At 40.6% G+C, this 17,109-nt stretch overlaps 9 non-coding genes across 9 annotated transcripts; 5 read left to right on the top strand and 4 right to left on the bottom strand.

The window, feature by feature from the left end:
* Window positions 1-7,891: 7,891 nt before the first annotated feature.
* Window positions 7,892-8,055, bottom strand: LOC135048266 (U1 spliceosomal RNA). Its single transcript, XR_010240185.1, has one exon. It is a non-coding gene; the product is annotated as a U1 spliceosomal RNA (small nuclear RNA).
* A 671-nt stretch (window positions 8,056-8,726) lies between these two features.
* Window positions 8,727-8,889, bottom strand: LOC135048225 (U1 spliceosomal RNA). Its single transcript, XR_010240151.1, has one exon. It is a non-coding gene; the product is annotated as a U1 spliceosomal RNA (small nuclear RNA).
* Window positions 8,890-9,041: 152 nt separating this feature from the next.
* Window positions 9,042-9,205, bottom strand: LOC135048260 (U1 spliceosomal RNA). Its single transcript, XR_010240179.1, has one exon. It is a non-coding gene; the product is annotated as a U1 spliceosomal RNA (small nuclear RNA).
* Window positions 9,206-9,876: 671 nt separating this feature from the next.
* On the bottom strand, window positions 9,877-10,039 carry LOC135048192 (U1 spliceosomal RNA). Its single transcript, XR_010240127.1, has one exon. It is a non-coding gene; the product is annotated as a U1 spliceosomal RNA (small nuclear RNA).
* A 144-nt stretch (window positions 10,040-10,183) lies between these two features.
* On the top strand, window positions 10,184-10,299 carry LOC135048232 (U5 spliceosomal RNA). Its single transcript, XR_010240153.1, has one exon. It is a non-coding gene; the product is annotated as a U5 spliceosomal RNA (small nuclear RNA).
* Window positions 10,300-10,569: 270 nt separating this feature from the next.
* Window positions 10,570-10,685, top strand: LOC135048231 (U5 spliceosomal RNA). The gene has a single exon (XR_010240152.1). It is a non-coding gene; the product is annotated as a U5 spliceosomal RNA (small nuclear RNA).
* Window positions 10,686-10,971: 286 nt separating this feature from the next.
* Window positions 10,972-11,087, top strand: LOC135048240 (U5 spliceosomal RNA). Its single transcript, XR_010240160.1, has one exon. It is a non-coding gene; the product is annotated as a U5 spliceosomal RNA (small nuclear RNA).
* A 274-nt stretch (window positions 11,088-11,361) lies between these two features.
* Window positions 11,362-11,477, top strand: LOC135048237 (U5 spliceosomal RNA). Its single transcript, XR_010240158.1, has one exon. It is a non-coding gene; the product is annotated as a U5 spliceosomal RNA (small nuclear RNA).
* A 275-nt stretch (window positions 11,478-11,752) lies between these two features.
* On the top strand, window positions 11,753-11,868 carry LOC135048241 (U5 spliceosomal RNA). Its single transcript, XR_010240161.1, has one exon. It is a non-coding gene; the product is annotated as a U5 spliceosomal RNA (small nuclear RNA).
* The last annotated feature ends 5,241 nt before the right edge of the window (window positions 11,869-17,109 follow it).

Genomic DNA, 17,109 nt, shown 5'->3' with positions numbered 1-17,109 from the left:
TTTACCATTTTAATTTGTTTTAATAGTATATTGACAGTATTGTTTTCTTTCAAAAATCCACTTAATTTTCTTTACCCTATTATTAAAATGGTAATTGACAAAAACAAACTACATTGTCACCAGAAGAGCAATACAAAATGTACAAGTGATATATTAAAATCATCTTTCCAGCTTGAATTTCAATGATGCATTGGGGCAACGATTTTGTGAGAAACACCTTCACCCTTAAATAAAGATTTTCTTAATTCCTTACCTGTGTGCTAATTAGATATCACCTTGTTTTCACATTAAACAGACTTCCACATGCGAAAGCAGCAAGGATGCAGTGGCGTTAATGTTTCCTGGTGTCAACCTGTATTATTTCAGTAGACATTGAAATGAGGATGCATCTTGCTGCCTTTCCAATGAAGCAAGTTTAATTTAGTAATAGGTGAAAAACCATCCCTACAAAGGTGTTAATCAGAGACTTGGCTTTGTGGACACTTTTCAGAGAACAAATTTGTTAGCATAAAAATAAAGCCAGAAAATGAAGAGCTGTTTAATCACTCAATTGGATTTTTTTGCCAGCATATTTCTTTTTCTCTGCAACCCACTGCTAAATTGTGCTTCCTAGCTGTTTTTATAAAATCACTGAATCAAATCTAACTCTGATTACATCAGAGAAGGCCAGGTACCCTACACCATAACAGGGGGTTTGAAATTTTGACTTGTCTACTTAAAGATCACCAAAATCTGATAACAAGGTCAATTACGTCCCTGGGTGGGATTGAACCACCAACCTTTTGGTTAATAACCATACACACTAACTGATTGCGCCACAGCGACACTTTGCAAAAAGCACATACTGACAAAGACTAATAAGCATTCATCTAGAACGTTTCCTAGAAAAACTTTAAAAAGTCAATAATCTGGAGAGTTTTTGTAAGATGTTTCTTCCAGCAACCAATGAAGAAACACATTAGTACTTTCGCATGATGAGTGAGTGCTTCAGGATCTCTTGCACTTACATGTGCAGCAGAGTACTGCAATGGAAGCATGCTGGGCCCATAACCCAGAGGTAGGCAGATTGAAACTATCCTTTGCTATATGAATTTTTTTTTTTGTTCATTAAAGTAATCCAAAACTGGGATTGATATTTTCGCTTTTATTTTTACTTAAAGTACAATAACTTTTACCATTTTAATTTGTTTTAATAGTATATTGACAGTATTGTTTTCTTTCAAAAATCCACTTAATTTTCTTTACCCTATTATTAAAATGGTAATTGACAAAAACAAACTACATTGTCACCATAAGAGCAATACAAAATGTACAAGTGATATATTAAAATCATCTTTCCAGCTTGAATTTCAATGATGCATTGGGGCAACGATTTTGTGAGAAACATCTTCACCCTTAAATAAAGATTTTCTTAATTCCTTACCTGTGTGCTAATTAGATATCACCTTGTTTTCACATTAAACAGACTTCCACATGAGAAAGCAGCAAGGATGCAGTGGCGTTAATGTTTCCTGGTGTCAACCTGTATTATTTCAGTAGATATTGAAATGAGGATACATCTTGCTGCCTTTCCAATGAAGCAAGTTTAATTTAGTAATAGGTGAAAAACCATCCCTACAAATATGTTAATCAGATACTTGGCTTTGTGGACACTTTTCAGAGAACAAATTAGTTAGCATAAAAATAAAGCCAGAAAATGAAGAGCTGTTTAAACACTCAATTGGATTTTTGTGCCAGCATATTTCTTTTTCTCTGCAACCCACTGCCAAATTGTGCTTCCTAGCTGTTTTTATAAAATCACTGAATCAAATCTAACTCTGATTACATCAGAGAAGGCCAGGTACCCTACACCATAACAGGGGGTTTGAAATTTTGACTTGTCTACTTAAAGATCACCAAAATCTGATAACAAGGTCAATTAAATCCCTGGGTTGGATTGAACAACCAACCTTTTGGTTAATAGCCTTACACACTAACTGATTGCGCCACAGCTACACTTAGCAAAAGTACATACTGACAAAGGCTAATAAGCATTCATCTAGAACGATTCCTAGAAACATTTTAAAAAGTCAATAATGTGGAGAGTTTTTGTAAGATGTTTCTTCCATCAACCAATGAAGAAACACATTGGTACTTTCCCATGATAAGTGAGTGCTTCAGGACCTCTTGCACTTACATGTGCAGCAGAGTACTGTAATGGAAGCATGCTGGGTCCATAACCCAGAGGTAGGCAAATTGAAACTATCCTCTGCTATATGCATTTTTTTTTGTTAATTAAAGTAATCCAAAACTGGGATTGATATTTTTGCTCTTTTATTTTTACTTAAAGTACAATAACTTTTACCATTTTAATTTGTTTTAATAGTATATTGACAGTATTGTTTTCTTTCAAAAATCCACTTAATTTTCTTTACCCGATTATTAAAATGGTAATTGACAAAAACAAACTACATTGTCACCAGAAGAGCAATACAAAATGTACAAGTGATATATTAAAATCATCTTTCCAGCTTGAATTTCAATGATGCATTGGGGCAACGATTTTGTGAGAAACATCTTCACCCTTAAATAAAGATTTTCTTAATTCCTTACCTGTGTGCTAATTAGATATCACCTTGTTTTCACATTAAACAGACTTCCACATGCGAAAGCAGCAAGGATGCAGTGGCGTTAATGTTTCCTGGTGTCAACCTGTATTATTTCAGTAGACATTGAAATGAAGATGCATCTTGCTGCCTTTCCAATGAAGCAAGTTTAATTTAGTAATAGGTGAAAAACCATCCCTACAAAGGTGTTAATCAGAGACTTGTCTTTGTGGACACTTTTCAGAGAACAAATTTGTTAGTATAAAAATAAAGCCAGAAAATGAAGAGCTGTTTAATCACTCAATTGGATTTTTCTGCCAGCATATTTCTTTTTCTCTGCAACCCACTGCTAAATTGTTCTTCCTAGCTGTTTTTATAAAATCACTGAATCAAATCTAACTCTGATTACATTAGAGAAGGCCAGGTACCCTACACCATAACAGGGGGTTTGAAATTTTGACTTGTCTACTTAAAGATCACCAAAATCTGATAACAAGGTCAATTAAGTCCCTGGGTGGGATTGAACCACCAACCTTTTGGTTAATAGCCTTACACACTAACTGATTGCGCCAAAACAACACTTTGCAAAAGAACATACTGACAAAGGCTAATAAGCATTCATCTAGAACGATTCCTAGAAACATTTTAAAAAGTCAATAATGTGGAGAGTTTTTGTAAGATGTTTCTTCCATCAACCAATGAAGAAACACATTGGTACTTTCCCATGATAAGTGAGTGCTTCAGGACCTCTTGCACTTACATGTGCAACAGAGTACTGTAATGGAAGCATGCTGGGTCCATAACCCAGAGGTAGGCAGATTGAAACTATCCTCTGCTATATGCATTTTTTTTTGTTAATTAAAGTAATCCAAAACTGGGATTGATATTTTTGCTCTTTTATTTTTACTTAAAGTACAATAACTTTTACCATTTTAATTTGTTTTAATAGTATATTGACAGTATTGTTTTCTTTCAAAAATCCAATTAATTTTCTTTACCCGATTATTAAAATGGTAATTGACAAAAACAAACTACATTGTCACCAGAAGAGCAATACAAAATGTACAAGTGATATATTAAAATCATCTTTCCAGCTTGAATTTCAATGATGCATTGGGGCAACGATTTTGTGAGAAACATCTTCACCCTTAAATAAAGATTTTCTTAATTCCTTACCTGTGTGCTAATTAGATATCACCTTGTTTTCACATTAAACAGACTTCCACATGCGAAAGCAGCAAGGATGCAGTGGCGTTAATGTTTCCTGGTGTCAACCTGTATTATTTCAGTAGACATTGAAATGAGGATGCATCTTGCTGCCTTTCCAATGAAGCAAGTTTAATTTAGTAATAGGTGAAAAACCATCCCTACAAAGGTGTTAATCAGAGACTTGGCTTTGTGGACACTTTTCAGAGAACAAATTTGTTAGTATAAAAATAAAGCCAGAAAATGAAGAGCTGTTTAATCACTCAATTGGATTTTTCTGCCAGCATATTTCTTTTTCTCTGCAACCCACTGCTAAATTGTGCTTCCTAGCTGTTTTTATAAAATCACTGAATCAAATCTAAACATCAGAGAAGGCCAGGTACCCTACACCATAACAGTGGGTTTGAAATTTTGACTTGTCTACTTAAAGATCACCAAAATCTGATAACAAGGTCAATTAAGTCCCTGGGTGGGATTGAACCACCAACCTTTTGGTTAATAGCCTTACACACTAACTGATTGCGCCACAGCGACACTTTGCAAAAGTACTTACTGACAAAGGCTAATAAGCATTCATCTAGAATGATTCCTAGAAACATTTTAAAAAGTCAATAATGTGGAGAGTTTTTGTAAGATGTTTCTTCCATCAACCAATGAAGAAACACATTGGTACTTTCCCATGATGAGTGAGTGCTTCAGGATCTCTTGCACTTACATGTGCAGCAGAGTACTGTAATGGAAGCATGCTGGGTCCATAACCCAGAGGTAGGCAGATTGAAACTATCCTCTGCTATATGCATTTTTTTTGTTAATTAAAGTAATCCAAAACTGGGATTGATATTTTTGCTCTTTTATTTTTACTTAAAGTACAATAACTTTTACCATTTTAATTTGTTTTAATAGTATTGTTTTCTTTCAAAAATCCTATTAATTTTCTTTACCCGATTATTAAAATGGTAATTGACAAAAACAAACTACATTGTCACCAGAAGAGCAATACAAAATGTACAAGTGATATATTAAAATCATCTTTCCAGCTTGAATTTCAATGATGCATTGGGGCAACGATTTTGTGAGAAACATCTTCACCCTTAAATAAAGATGTTCTTAATTCCTTACCTGTGTGCTAATTAGATATCACCTTGTTTTCACATTAAACAGACTTCCACATGAGAAAACAGCAAAGATGCAGTGGCGTTAATGTTTCCTGGTGTCAACCTGTATTATTTCCGTAGATATTGAAATGAGGATGCATCTTGCTGCCTTTCCAATGAAGCAAGTTTAATTTAGTAATAGGTGAAAAACCATCCCTACAAAGATGTTAATCAGATACTTGGCTTTGTGGACACTTTTCAGAGAACAAATTTGTTATCATAAAAATAAAGCCAGAAAATGAAGAGCTGTTTAATCACTCAATTGGATTTTTCTGCCAGCATTTTTCTTTTTCTCTGCAACCCACTGCTAAATTGTGCTTCCTAGCTGTTTTTTTTATAAAATCACTTAATCAAATCTAACTCTGATTACATCAGAGAAGGCCAGGTACCCTACACCATAAGAGGGGGTTTGCAATTTTGACTTGTCTACTTAAATATTACCAAAATCTGATCACAAGGTCAATTACGTCCCTGGATGGGATTGAACCACCAACCTTTTGATTAATAGCTGAACACACTAACCGATCGCGCCACAGAGACACTTTGCGAAAAGTGCATACTGACAAAGACTAATAAGCATTCATCTAGAACGTTTCCTAGAAAAACTTTAAAAAGTCAATAATCTGGAGAGTTTTTGTAAGATGTTTCTTCCAGCAACCAATGAAGAAACACATTGTTACTTTCGCATGATGAGTGAGTGCTTCAGGATCTCTTGCACTTACATGTGCAGCAGAGTACTGCAATGGAAGCATGCTGGGCCCATAACCCAGAGGTAGGCAGATTGAAACTATCCTTTGCTATATGCATTTTTTTTTTGTTCATTAAAATAATCCAAAACTGGGATTGATATTTTAGCTTTTTTTTTTACTTAAAGTACAATAACTTTTACCATTTTAATTTGTTTTAATAGTATATTGACAGTATTGTTTTCTTTCAAAAATCCAATTAATTTTCTTTACCCGATTATTAAAATGGTAATTGACAAAAACAAACTACAGTGTCACCAGAAGAGCAATACAAAATGTACAAGTGATATATTAAAATCATCTTTCCAGCTTGAATTTCAATGATGCATTGGGGCAACGATTTTGTGAGAAACATCTTCACCCTTAAATAAAGATTTTCTTAATTCCTTACCTGTGTGCTAATTAGATATCACCTTGTTTTCACATTAAACAGACTTCCACATGAGAAAGCAGCAAGGATGCAGTGGCGTTAATGTTTCCGGGTGTCAACCTGTATTATTTCAGTAGATATTGAAATGAGGATGCATCTTGCTGCCTTTCCAATGAAGCAAGTTTAATGTAGTAATAGGTGAAAAACCATCCCTACAAATATGTTAATCAGATACTTGGCTTTGTGGACACTTTTCAGAGAACAAATTCGTTAGCATAAAAATAAAGCCAGAAAATGAAGAGCTGTTTAATCACTCAATTGGATTTTTCTGCCAGCATATTTCTTTTTCTCTGCAACCCACTGCTAAATTGTGCTTCCTAGCTGTTTTTTTTATAAAATCACTGATTCAAATCTAACTCTGATTACATCAGAGTAGGCAAGGTACCCTACACCATAAGAAGGGGGTTTGAAATTTTGACTTGTCTACTTAAAGATCACCAAAATCTGATAACAAGGTCAATTACATCCCTGGGTGGGATTGAACCACCAACCCTTTGATTAATAACCAAACACACTAACAGATTGCGCCACAGAGACACTTTACAAACGTACATACTGACAAAGGCTAATAAGCATTCATCTAGAACGTTTCCTTGAAAAACTTTAAAAAGTCAATAATCTGGAGAGTTTTTGTAAGATGTTTCTTCCATCAACCAACGAAGAAACACATTGGTACTTTCCCATGATGAGTGAGTGCTTCAGGATCTCTTGCACTTACATGTGCAGCAGAGTACTGCAATGGAAAAATGCTGGGCCCATAACCCAGAGGTAGGCAGATTGAAACTATCCTCTGCTATATGCATTTTTTTTTGTTAATTAAAGTAATCCAAAACTGGGATTGATATTTTTGCTCTTTTATTTTTACTTAAAGTACACTAACTTTTACCATTTTAATTTGTTTTAATAGTATATTGACAGTATTGTTTTCTTTCAAAAATCCACTTAATTTTCTTTACCCTATTATTAAAATGGTAATTGACAAAAACAAACTACATTGTCACCAGAAGAGCAATACAAAATGTACAAGTGATATATTAAAATCATCTTTCCAGCTTGAATTTCAATGATGCATTGGGGCAACGATTTTGTGAGAAACACCTTCACCCTTAAATAAAGATTTTCTTAATTCCTTACCTGTGTGCTAATTAGATATCACCTTGTTTTCACATTAAACAGACTTCCACATGCGAAAGCAGCAAGGATGCAGTGGCGTTAATGTTTCCTGGTGTCAACCTGTATTATTTCAGTAGACATTGAAATGAGGATGCATCTTGCTGCCTTTCCAATGAAGCAAGTTTAATTTAGTAATAGGTGAAAAACCATCCCTACAAAGGTGTTAATCAGAGACTTGGCTTTGTGGACACTTTTCAGAGAACAAATTTGTTAGCATAAAAATAAAGCCAGAAAATGAAGAGCTGTTTAATCACTCAATTGGATTTTTTTGCCAGCATATTTCTTTTTCTCTGCAACCCACTGCTAAATTGTGCTTCCTAGCTGTTTTTATAAAATCACTGAATCAAATCTAACTCTGATTACATCAGAGAAGGCCAGGTACCCTACACCATAACAGGGGGTTTGAAATTTTGACTTGTCTACTTAAATATCACCAAAATCTGATAACAAGGTCAATTACGTCCCTTAGTGGGATTGAACCACCAACCTTTTGATTAATAACCATACACACTGAGGCAGCACAAGGGAACTCTCGAAAGAAGAACAAGGCTAGAGGAAGAACTGAAACAAAGAAATCTGACTTTTACTAGAGCTGACCAGAGGAAAGCACAAACACAGTCCCCCACTACCACAAATAATGCAGTTGAGTTTCCCACATTTGGGGAAATCACATGGGTCAGCATACCCAGAATGCAATGAATGAACCTCACCCTGGGAGAACAATCTTCAAGACCATGGTCTCTCCTATGCAAAATAAGTATGATTTGGGATAGGGCTGGGGAGGGCCGCTGCTCAGGCACATCTCTGTCAAGTAAAGGAGATTCAACTGAGGCAGCACAAGGGAACTCTCATCTGGGGACAACAACTGCAGGGAGAACACATATTTTCAGATGAACATGGGAGGGCAGAAGGCTGCCTAATACTGAAGCACCCCCAAACAACAAACCAAATGCAACAACTAGTGCAAGCATTCCTGGGGGAAGGCCTGCAGCAGATGGATTTGCATATGGTGATGCCATCCAAGCAGTGGGTCAAAGTTGGCTTCAACCCTCGTCTGCATATGAAAAGAGAAAAGGGGCGTGCAGGGCATGGCGGCCTTTTGCGGCGCTTGGATGACCCCTAGTTCGCATTACACACCTCCACCCTCCTTCGGTGTGGGGCTCATGTTGGCTATGCCCCAGCCCCTGAAGCATTCAAGCTGATTTCTTGCAGCAGCTGGGCACTGTAACTGCTCCAGAGCTGCTCTGTAAGGCAAGTAAAAGGGTGTGGGCCCTGCAGCACTACCTGTAGTTTGCATTGTGCGTTGGAAGGCACGAAGTAAGCAGACGGGAGAAGTCAGGATAGTGCGCAAGGGCATAGAAGGGAGCGGCTCAAGAAAAGAGAAGTGGAAACAGACAGCAAACTAGGCTGGAGAGAGACCTGAGACAAAGAGATCTGAATTATACGAGAGCCGACCAAGGGAAACACAAATTATGCAGTCAAGTTTCCCACATTTGGGGAAATCACAGGGGCAGCACAACTAGAGTGCAATGGGTGAGCCTTGCCCTGGGAGAAGCACCTTCATGATCATAGTATCTCACCTGGCAGGTAAGTAGGAGTTGGGCTAGAGCTGGGGAGGGTCGCTGCTCGGGCACCCCCCTGTCAAGTGAAAGAGATCCAACTGAGGCAGCACAAGGGAACTCTCGAAAGAAGAACAAGGCTAGAGGAAGATCTGAGATAAAGAAATCTGATTTTTACCAGAGCTGACCAGAGGAAAGCACAAACACAGTCCCCCACTACCACAAATAATGCAGTCGAGTTTCCCACATTTGGGGAAATCACAGGGGTCAGCATACCCAGAATGCAATGAATGAACCTCACCCTGGGAGAACAATCTTCATGACCATGGTATCGCCTATGCAAAATAAGTATGATTTGGGATAGGGCTGGGGAGGGCCGCTGCTCAGGCACATCTCTGTCAAGTAAAGGAGATTCAACTGAGGCAGCACAAGGGAACTCTCATCTGGGGACAACAACTGCAGGGAGAACACATATTTTCAGATGAACATGGGAGGGCAGAAGGCTGCCTAATACTGAAGCACCCCCAAACAACAAACCAAATGCAACAACTAGTGCAAGCATTCCTGGGGGAAGGCCTGCAGCAGATGGATTTGCATATGGTGATGTCATCCAAACAGTGGGTCAAAGTTGGCTTCAACCCTCGTCTGCATATGAAAAGAGACAAGGGGCGTGCAGGGCATGGCGGCCTTTTGCGGCGCTTGGATGACCCCTAGTTCGCATTACACACCTCCACCCTCCTTCGGTGTGGGGCTCATGTTGGCTATTCCCCAGCCCCTGAAGCATTCAAGCTGATTTCTTGCAGCAGCTGGGCACTGTAACTGCTCCAGAGACGCTCTGTAAGGCAAGTAAAAGGGTGTGGGTCCTGCAGCACTACCTGTAGTTTGCATTGTGCGTTGGAAGGCACGAAGTAAGCAGACGGGAGAAGTCAGGATAGTGCGCAAGGGCATAGAAGGGAGCGGCTCAAGAAAAGAGAAGTAGAAACAGACAGCAAACTAGGCTGGAGAGAGACCTGAGACAAAGAGATCTGAATTATACGAGAGCCGACCAGGGGAAACACAAATTATGCAGTCAAGTTTCCCACATTTGGGGAAATCGCAGAAGCAGCACACCCAGAGTGCAATGGGTGAGCCTTGCCCTGGGAGAAGCACCTTCATGATCATAGTATCTCACCTGGCAGGTAAGTAGGAGTTGGGCTAGAGCTGGGGAGGGTCGCTGCTCGAGCATCCCCCTGTCAAGTAAAGGAGATTCAACTGAGGCAGCACAAGGGAACTCTCATCTGGGGACAACAACTGCAGGGAGAACACATATTTTCAGATAAAAATCTTGGTCATGCTCTGGTTTCTCTTCAGAACGAACAAATCTTTCGCCTTTTACTAAAGATTTCCGTGGAGAGGAGCAAAACCGAGTTTTATCTCAATTTTTGCATGCCCCATCTTTTTGGGGTTTCTTTTATCGGTTTAAAGATAGAATGAGTGTGCTTTAATGTAAGCTCATTTGCATAGAAATGACAGTAAATGTTTGTTTCTTTTCAAACAGAACTTTCTTGACCATGCTACTTGCTTGAAAGATCTGGGAGCACATGGAATACAGTACAAACCATGCTTATAGCAAGGAGAAGACAGGTGAGAAATCTGCTTTCTTTCAAATTGGGCGCTCACTTTGATCTGAATAAGGACTGCTGGCACGGCACTCAGGCGACAGGTGGAATCTTGGTCATGCTCTGGTTTCTCTTCAGAACGAACAAATCTTTCGCCTTTTACTAAAGATTTCCGTGGAGAGGAGCAAAACTGAGTTTTATCTCAATTTTTGCATGCCCCATATTATTGGGGTTTCTTTTATCGGATTAAAGACAGAACGAGTGTGCTTTCTTGTTAGCTTTAATGTAAGTTTATTTGCATAACAATGACAATAAATGTCTGTTTCTTTTCAAGCAGAACTTTCTTGACCATACTAATTGCTTGAAAGATCTGGGAGCACATGGAAAAGAGTACAAACCATGCTTATAGCAAGGGGAAGCCTGGTGAGAAATCTGCTTTCTTTCTTTCAAATTGGGTGCTCACTTTGAGCTGAATGAGGACTGCTGGCACGGCACTCAGGCGACAGGTGGAATCTTGGTCATGCTCTGGTTTCTCTTCAGAACGAACAAATCTTTCGCCTTTTACTAAAGATTTCCATGGAGAGGAGCAAAACTGAGTTTTATCTCAATTTTTGCATGCCCCGTCTTATTGGGGTTTCTTTTATCAGTTTAAAGATAGAACGAGTGTGCTTTAATGTAAGCTCATTTGCGTAGAAATGACAGTAAATGTTTGTTTCTTTTCAAACAGAACTTTCTTGACTATACTAATTGCTTGAAAGATCTGGGAGCACATGGAAAAGAGTACAAACCATGTTTATAGCAAGGGGAAGCCTGGTGAGAAATCTGCTTTCTTTCTTTCAAATTGGGTGCTCACTTTGAGCTGAATGAGGACTGCTGGCATGGCACTCAGGCGACAGGTAGAATCTTGGTCATGCTGTGGTTTCTCTTCAGAACGAACAAATCTTTCGCCTTTTACTAAAGATTTCCGTGGAGAGGAGCAAAACTGAGTTTTATCTCAATTTTTGCATGCCCCATCTTATTGGGGTTTTATTTTATTGGTTTAAAGATAGAACGAGTGTGCTTTAATGTAAGCTCATTTGCATAGAAATGACAGTAAATGTTTGTTTCTTTTCAAACAGAACTTTCTTGACCACACTAATTGTTTGAAAGATCTGGGAGCACATGGAAAAGAGTACAAACCATGTTTATAGCAAGGGGAAGCCTGGTGAGAAATCTGCTTTCTTTCATTCAAATTGGGTGCTCACTTTGAGCTGAATGAGAACTGCTGGCATGGCACTCAGGCGACAGGTGGAATCTTGGTCATGCTCTGGTTTCTCTTCAGAACTAACAAATATTTCGCCTTTTATTAAAGATTTCCGTGGAGAGGAGCAAAACTGAGTTTTATCTCAATTTTTGCATGCCCCATATTATTGGGGTTTCTTTTATCAGTTTAAAGACAGAACGAGTGTGCTTTCTTGTTAGCTTTAATGTAAGTTTATTTGCATAACAATGACAGTAAATGTTTGTTTCTTTTCAAACAGAACTTTCTTGACCATGCTACTTGCTTGAAAGATCTGGGAGCACATGGAAAACAGTACAAACCATGCAGTATCACAAGAGCCTTTATTTGATCTTTCATGAAGATAGAGCAGAATTGAGGACACGTCAACAATTTCTGCCGAAGGTGGTTCATCTTTCCACATGGTGCCTTTGGCCACTGACACCTTCGTTGAGTCAAAGTCTCTGGCTGTGGTCAGAACTTTGAAAATTTATGTCACCAGAACGGTTCAGATTAGGAAAACAGAGGCTCTGTTTGTCCTGTATGCTCCCAACATGATTGGGTGTCCTGCTTCCATGCAGACCATTATGCGCTGGATCTGTGGTAAGATTCAGCGTGCTCATTCCACGGCAGGATTGCCGTTACTGAATTAGGTGAAGACCCATTCTACTAGAAAGGTGGGTTCATCCTGGGCAGCTGGTCGGGGAGTCTCGGCATTGCAACTTTGCAGAGCAGCTATTTAGTAAACACTTTTGCTAAGTTTTACAAGTTTGATACCTTGGCTGATGATAACCTCAAGTTGGGTCATTCGGTGCTGCAGAGTCGTACGCACTCTCCCACCCGTTCAAGAGCTTTGGTATAACCCCATGGTTCTTAATGTGACCCCAGCATCCTCTAGGTCGTATGAGAAAATAGGATTTTAATACCTACCGGTAAATCCTTTTCTCTTAGTACGTAGAGGATGCTGGGCACCCGTCCCAGTCCATACTGTGTCTGCAGTTATTACTTGTGGTTATACACATGTTGTGTTACGGTTCTGGTCAGCTTTTTGCTGCAATTGTTCATGCCGTTGGCTTGTGTTCTGTTGAATGCCACGTTCTGCGGCATGCTTAAGGTGTGAGCTGGTAAGATGCTCACCTTAGTTTAACAATAAATCCTTTCCTCGAAATGTCCGTCTCCCTGGGCACAGTTCCTATAACTGGAGTCTGGAGGAGGGGCATAGAGGGAGGAGCCAGTTCACACCCTTTGAAAGTCTTAAAGTGCCCATGTCTCTTGCGGATCCCGTCTATACCCCATGGTTCTTAATGTGACCCCAGCATCCTCTACGGACTAAGAGAAAAGGATGCCCTTGTGTACTATCCTGACTTCTCCTCCCGTCTGCTTACTTTGTGCCTTCCAACGCACAATGCGAACTACAGGTGGTGCTGCAGGGCCCACACCCTTTTACTTGCCTTACAGAGCAGCTCTGGAGCTGTTACAGTGCCCAGCTGCTGCAAGAAATCAGCATGAATGCTTCAGGGGATGGGGCATGGCCAACATGAGCCCCACACCAAAGGAGGGTGGGGGTGTTTAATGCGAACTAGGGGTCATCCAAGCACTGCAAAAGGCCGCCATGCCCTGCATGCCCCTTTTCTCTTTTTATATGCAGATGAGGGTTCCAGCCAACTTTGGCCCACTGCTTGGATGACATCACCGTATGCAAATCCGTCTGCTGCAGACCTTCCCCCAGGAATGCTTGTACTAGTTGTTGGATATGGTTTGATATTTGATGGTGCTTCAGTATTAGGCAGCCTTCCGCCCTCCCATGTTCATCTGAAAAGATGTGGTCTCCCTGCAGTTGTTGTCCCCAGACGAGAGTTCCCTTGTGCTTCCTCAGTTGAATCTCCTTAACTTGACGGGGGAGGGGCTGCCCGAGCTGCCACCCTCCCCAGCCCTATCCCAACTCATACTTATTTTACATATTAGATCTCTTGATCATGAAGATTGTTCTCACAGGGTGAGGTTCATCCATTATATTTTAAAATAGGAAGGTACAAATTACATATTTGAATTGCATCTATGTGCTGGATTCAAATGTCCCCCCCCCCCTTCCTTTCTCAATTGTGCCCGTCAGCAGCTATTCTAAGGTTGCTGCCAATGGGTGTGACACATTAATTTCTTCTGTGGGGTACACTGGACTCCACAAGGATTCACATTGGGGTGTAGAGTAGGATCTTGATCTGAGGCACCAACCGGCTCAAAGCTTTTGACTGTTCCCAAGAAGCTCAGTGCATTCTCCTCTATAACCCCGCTTCCATGAACAGGGAGCTCAGTTTGTAGTTGGTGCCTTCAGTAGCAGGCCAATTAACAGGGGCCTGCCTCAGGCAGCCTATTCTTAGCTATTAATTTTGACAAGAAAAGAAGAACTTGTTTTATGAGAATCTACAAGGGCTGCAGCAGGCTAGGTCTAATAGACATCTTTACTGCAGCTTCATCACTCCCAGCGGCGCTGTATACTCCCGTGCCCTGGTTGCTGGGTCACTGCAGCGGAGGCTCCGGTTTCATCCTAAGGTCAGTCACACACACACCACCCTTCCGGATCACGAGGCCGCTGATGAAGGGGAGCGAGGCCGTAGGGGGTGGGCCGTGTGCGCACTGCGGTGGACACTGATTACTGGGCAGCCGCTCCACTAGCCACCAGGTACAGTTAAGGAGCACAGGTCTGGGGGTTTTTCTCCTATATTAACCCAATTTTGTACTGCCCGCAGCGCATTGTGATAGGTAATAGGGCCTGATTCAGGTTGGATTGCAATCGCAATAAGCGATACAACTGCAAAAATTGCTAAGAGCATACGCATGTGCCTGCATTTTCTGCGGCACCCCGCAGAGAATGTGATCGCCTCTGCCTGTCAATCGGGGCGGGGAAGGGGGGGAGAGGTGGGTCAGCAACACTCCATTTCCAAGTCAGGGATGGAGCGGTGCGGGGGCAAGGCTTCAAAATGGGGTCTGCAACGGAGGAGACACAGGGGGCGTGGTCACAGCGGCTGTATGACATCACATTCAGCCGCTGTGATCACAAAAATGGTGGCGGCTTCCTGCGCGCACATACAGTCTGCACCAGCAGGAGCCTACACCATTTTTTATGATCACGCTGAACTGCAGTGCGACTGCAATTACAGCATGGTCAAGAAGGGAGGCGTCATGCTGGGTGGCCATGCCCTGTCACTGTGCAGGAGCCAGCACCGCTCACACACTAGTCCCCGGGTGCAGCCCCCAACCCCCGGGACACCCGGAGCAACAAAATGTAGATTCAGGCCACCAGGCCACGCCCCTACCTATGAAACCATGCCTCCTTTTACCATTGCGCTGCTTATCTGCGCGCACTGCATTACAATCTCCCTCGCCACCTCTCTGGGTGTCACCAGTGATAGTGACACCTCTGCCATGCTTGTAGCAGCTGGTCCTAAGATCTACGCCTCAAACCCTGAGTGTTTGCCCTTGTGACTTGTTGATCATCATAGCGAAGCAGATGCTTACAGAAAACTGCAGGGGCTTAGATTGAAAATAAAAAAATTGATGGGTATAAGGTAGAGAGGAGCGGGTTCGGTTCTCCGAGAACCGAATTCCCCACGAACTCCACGTTGTTTACACTGGTCCGAGGCAGGCTCGGTTGTTCCCGCCTGACTCGGAAAACCTGAACAAGGGAAAATGTCATCATCCCGCTGTCGGATTCTCGCGAGATTCGGATTCCATATAAAGAGCTGCGCGTTGCTGCCATTTTTACTCGTGCATTGAAGAGAGAGCGGAGAGGACGTGGCTATGTTCTCTCAGTGGAAATCTCAATATCAGTGCTCAGTATCAGTGGTTACTTATTGCTGCTCAGTAATACTAGTAGTGTGTCTCTCCTGCTCAGTGTCAGTTCTCAGTAGTATCCTCATCAGTGCTCAGTATCACTGCTCATTGTCTTGTGCTGCATTGTGGTGCTCAGCATACTACAGTACATTACTAATAGTCCAGTGCTGCATCTTGCTGCTCAGTGTCAGTTCTAGTATCCTCATCAGTGCTCACTATCACTGCTCATTGCATTGTGGTGTTCTGTATACTACAATAACATAGTAATATAGTAACATAGTTTTTGAGGTTGAATAGAGGCAAATTGCCCATCGTGTTCAACCTGTTTTAAGTTGTGATGATTCTACATACTTGCTGAATAATGTTTTATGACTAGTTAGCTACTATAACTCATGTTACCCCCGGATTAACCATGTTGATATTTTAAGTATTATAACCTTGGATAGCTTTTTCATTCAGAAATGTATCCATTCCTTTTTTAAATCCAATTACAGAGTCCGCCATTACCACCTTCCCTGGCAGGGAATTCCACATCCTGATTGCCCTAACAGTGAAGAAACCTTTCCTCCATTGCGTTCTGAACTTTCCTCCAGTCGCAGCGAGTGACCACGTGTTCGTTTAATAAATAATTCCTCTGATAACTCTTTGTTATGTATCTTTACATATTTGAAGATATTAATAATATCTCCTCTTAGGCACCTCTTTTCTAGTGTATAAATATTCAGCCTAGTAAGTCTTTCCTTATAGTCCAGTACTTTTAGGCCTTTAATCAATTTAGTCTTCAGGATCTCTTACACTTCCATGAGCAGCAGAGTAGTGCAATGGAAGCATGCTGGGCCCATAACCCAGAGGTTGATTGATCGAAACTATCCTCTGCTATGTGCATTTTTTTTTGTTAATTAAAGTAATCAAAAACTGGGATTGATATTTTTGCTCTTTTATTTTTACTTAAAGTACAATAACTTTTACCATTTTAATTTGTTTTAATAGTATATTGACAGTATTGTTTTCTTTCAAAAATCCAATTAATTTTCTTTACCCGATTATTAAAATGGTAATTGACAAAACAAACTACATTGTCACCAGAAGAGCAATGCAAAATGTACAAGTGATATATTAAAATCATCTTTCCAGCTTGAATTTCAATGATGCATTGGGGCAACGATTTTGTGAGAAACATCTTCACCCTTAAATAAAGATTTTCTTAATTCCTTACCTGTGTGCTAATTAGATATCACCTTGTTTTCACATTAAACAGACTTCCACATGCGAAAGCAGCAAGGATGCAGTGGCGTTAATGTTTCCTGGTGTCAACCTGTATTATTTCAGTAGACATTGAAATGAGGATGCATCTTGCTGCCTTTCCAATGAAGCAAGTTTAATTTAGTAATAGGTGAAAAACCATCCCTACAAAGGTGTTAATCAGAGACTTGGCTTTGTGGACACTTTTCAGAGAACAAATTTGTTAGTATAAAAATAAAGCCAGAAAATGAAGAGCTGTTTAATCACTCAATTGGATTTTTCTGCCAGCATATTTCTTTTTCTCTGCAACCCACTGCTAAATTGTGC

Source organism: Pseudophryne corroboree, unplaced genomic scaffold (assembly GCF_028390025.1).
Source record: "Pseudophryne corroboree isolate aPseCor3 unplaced genomic scaffold, aPseCor3.hap2 scaffold_946, whole genome shotgun sequence".
Classification (NCBI taxonomy): Eukaryota; Metazoa; Chordata; class Amphibia; order Anura; family Myobatrachidae; genus Pseudophryne; species Pseudophryne corroboree.
The sequence above is the reverse complement of the archived record's forward strand: the minus strand, read 5'-3'. Positions and strand labels throughout refer to the sequence as shown.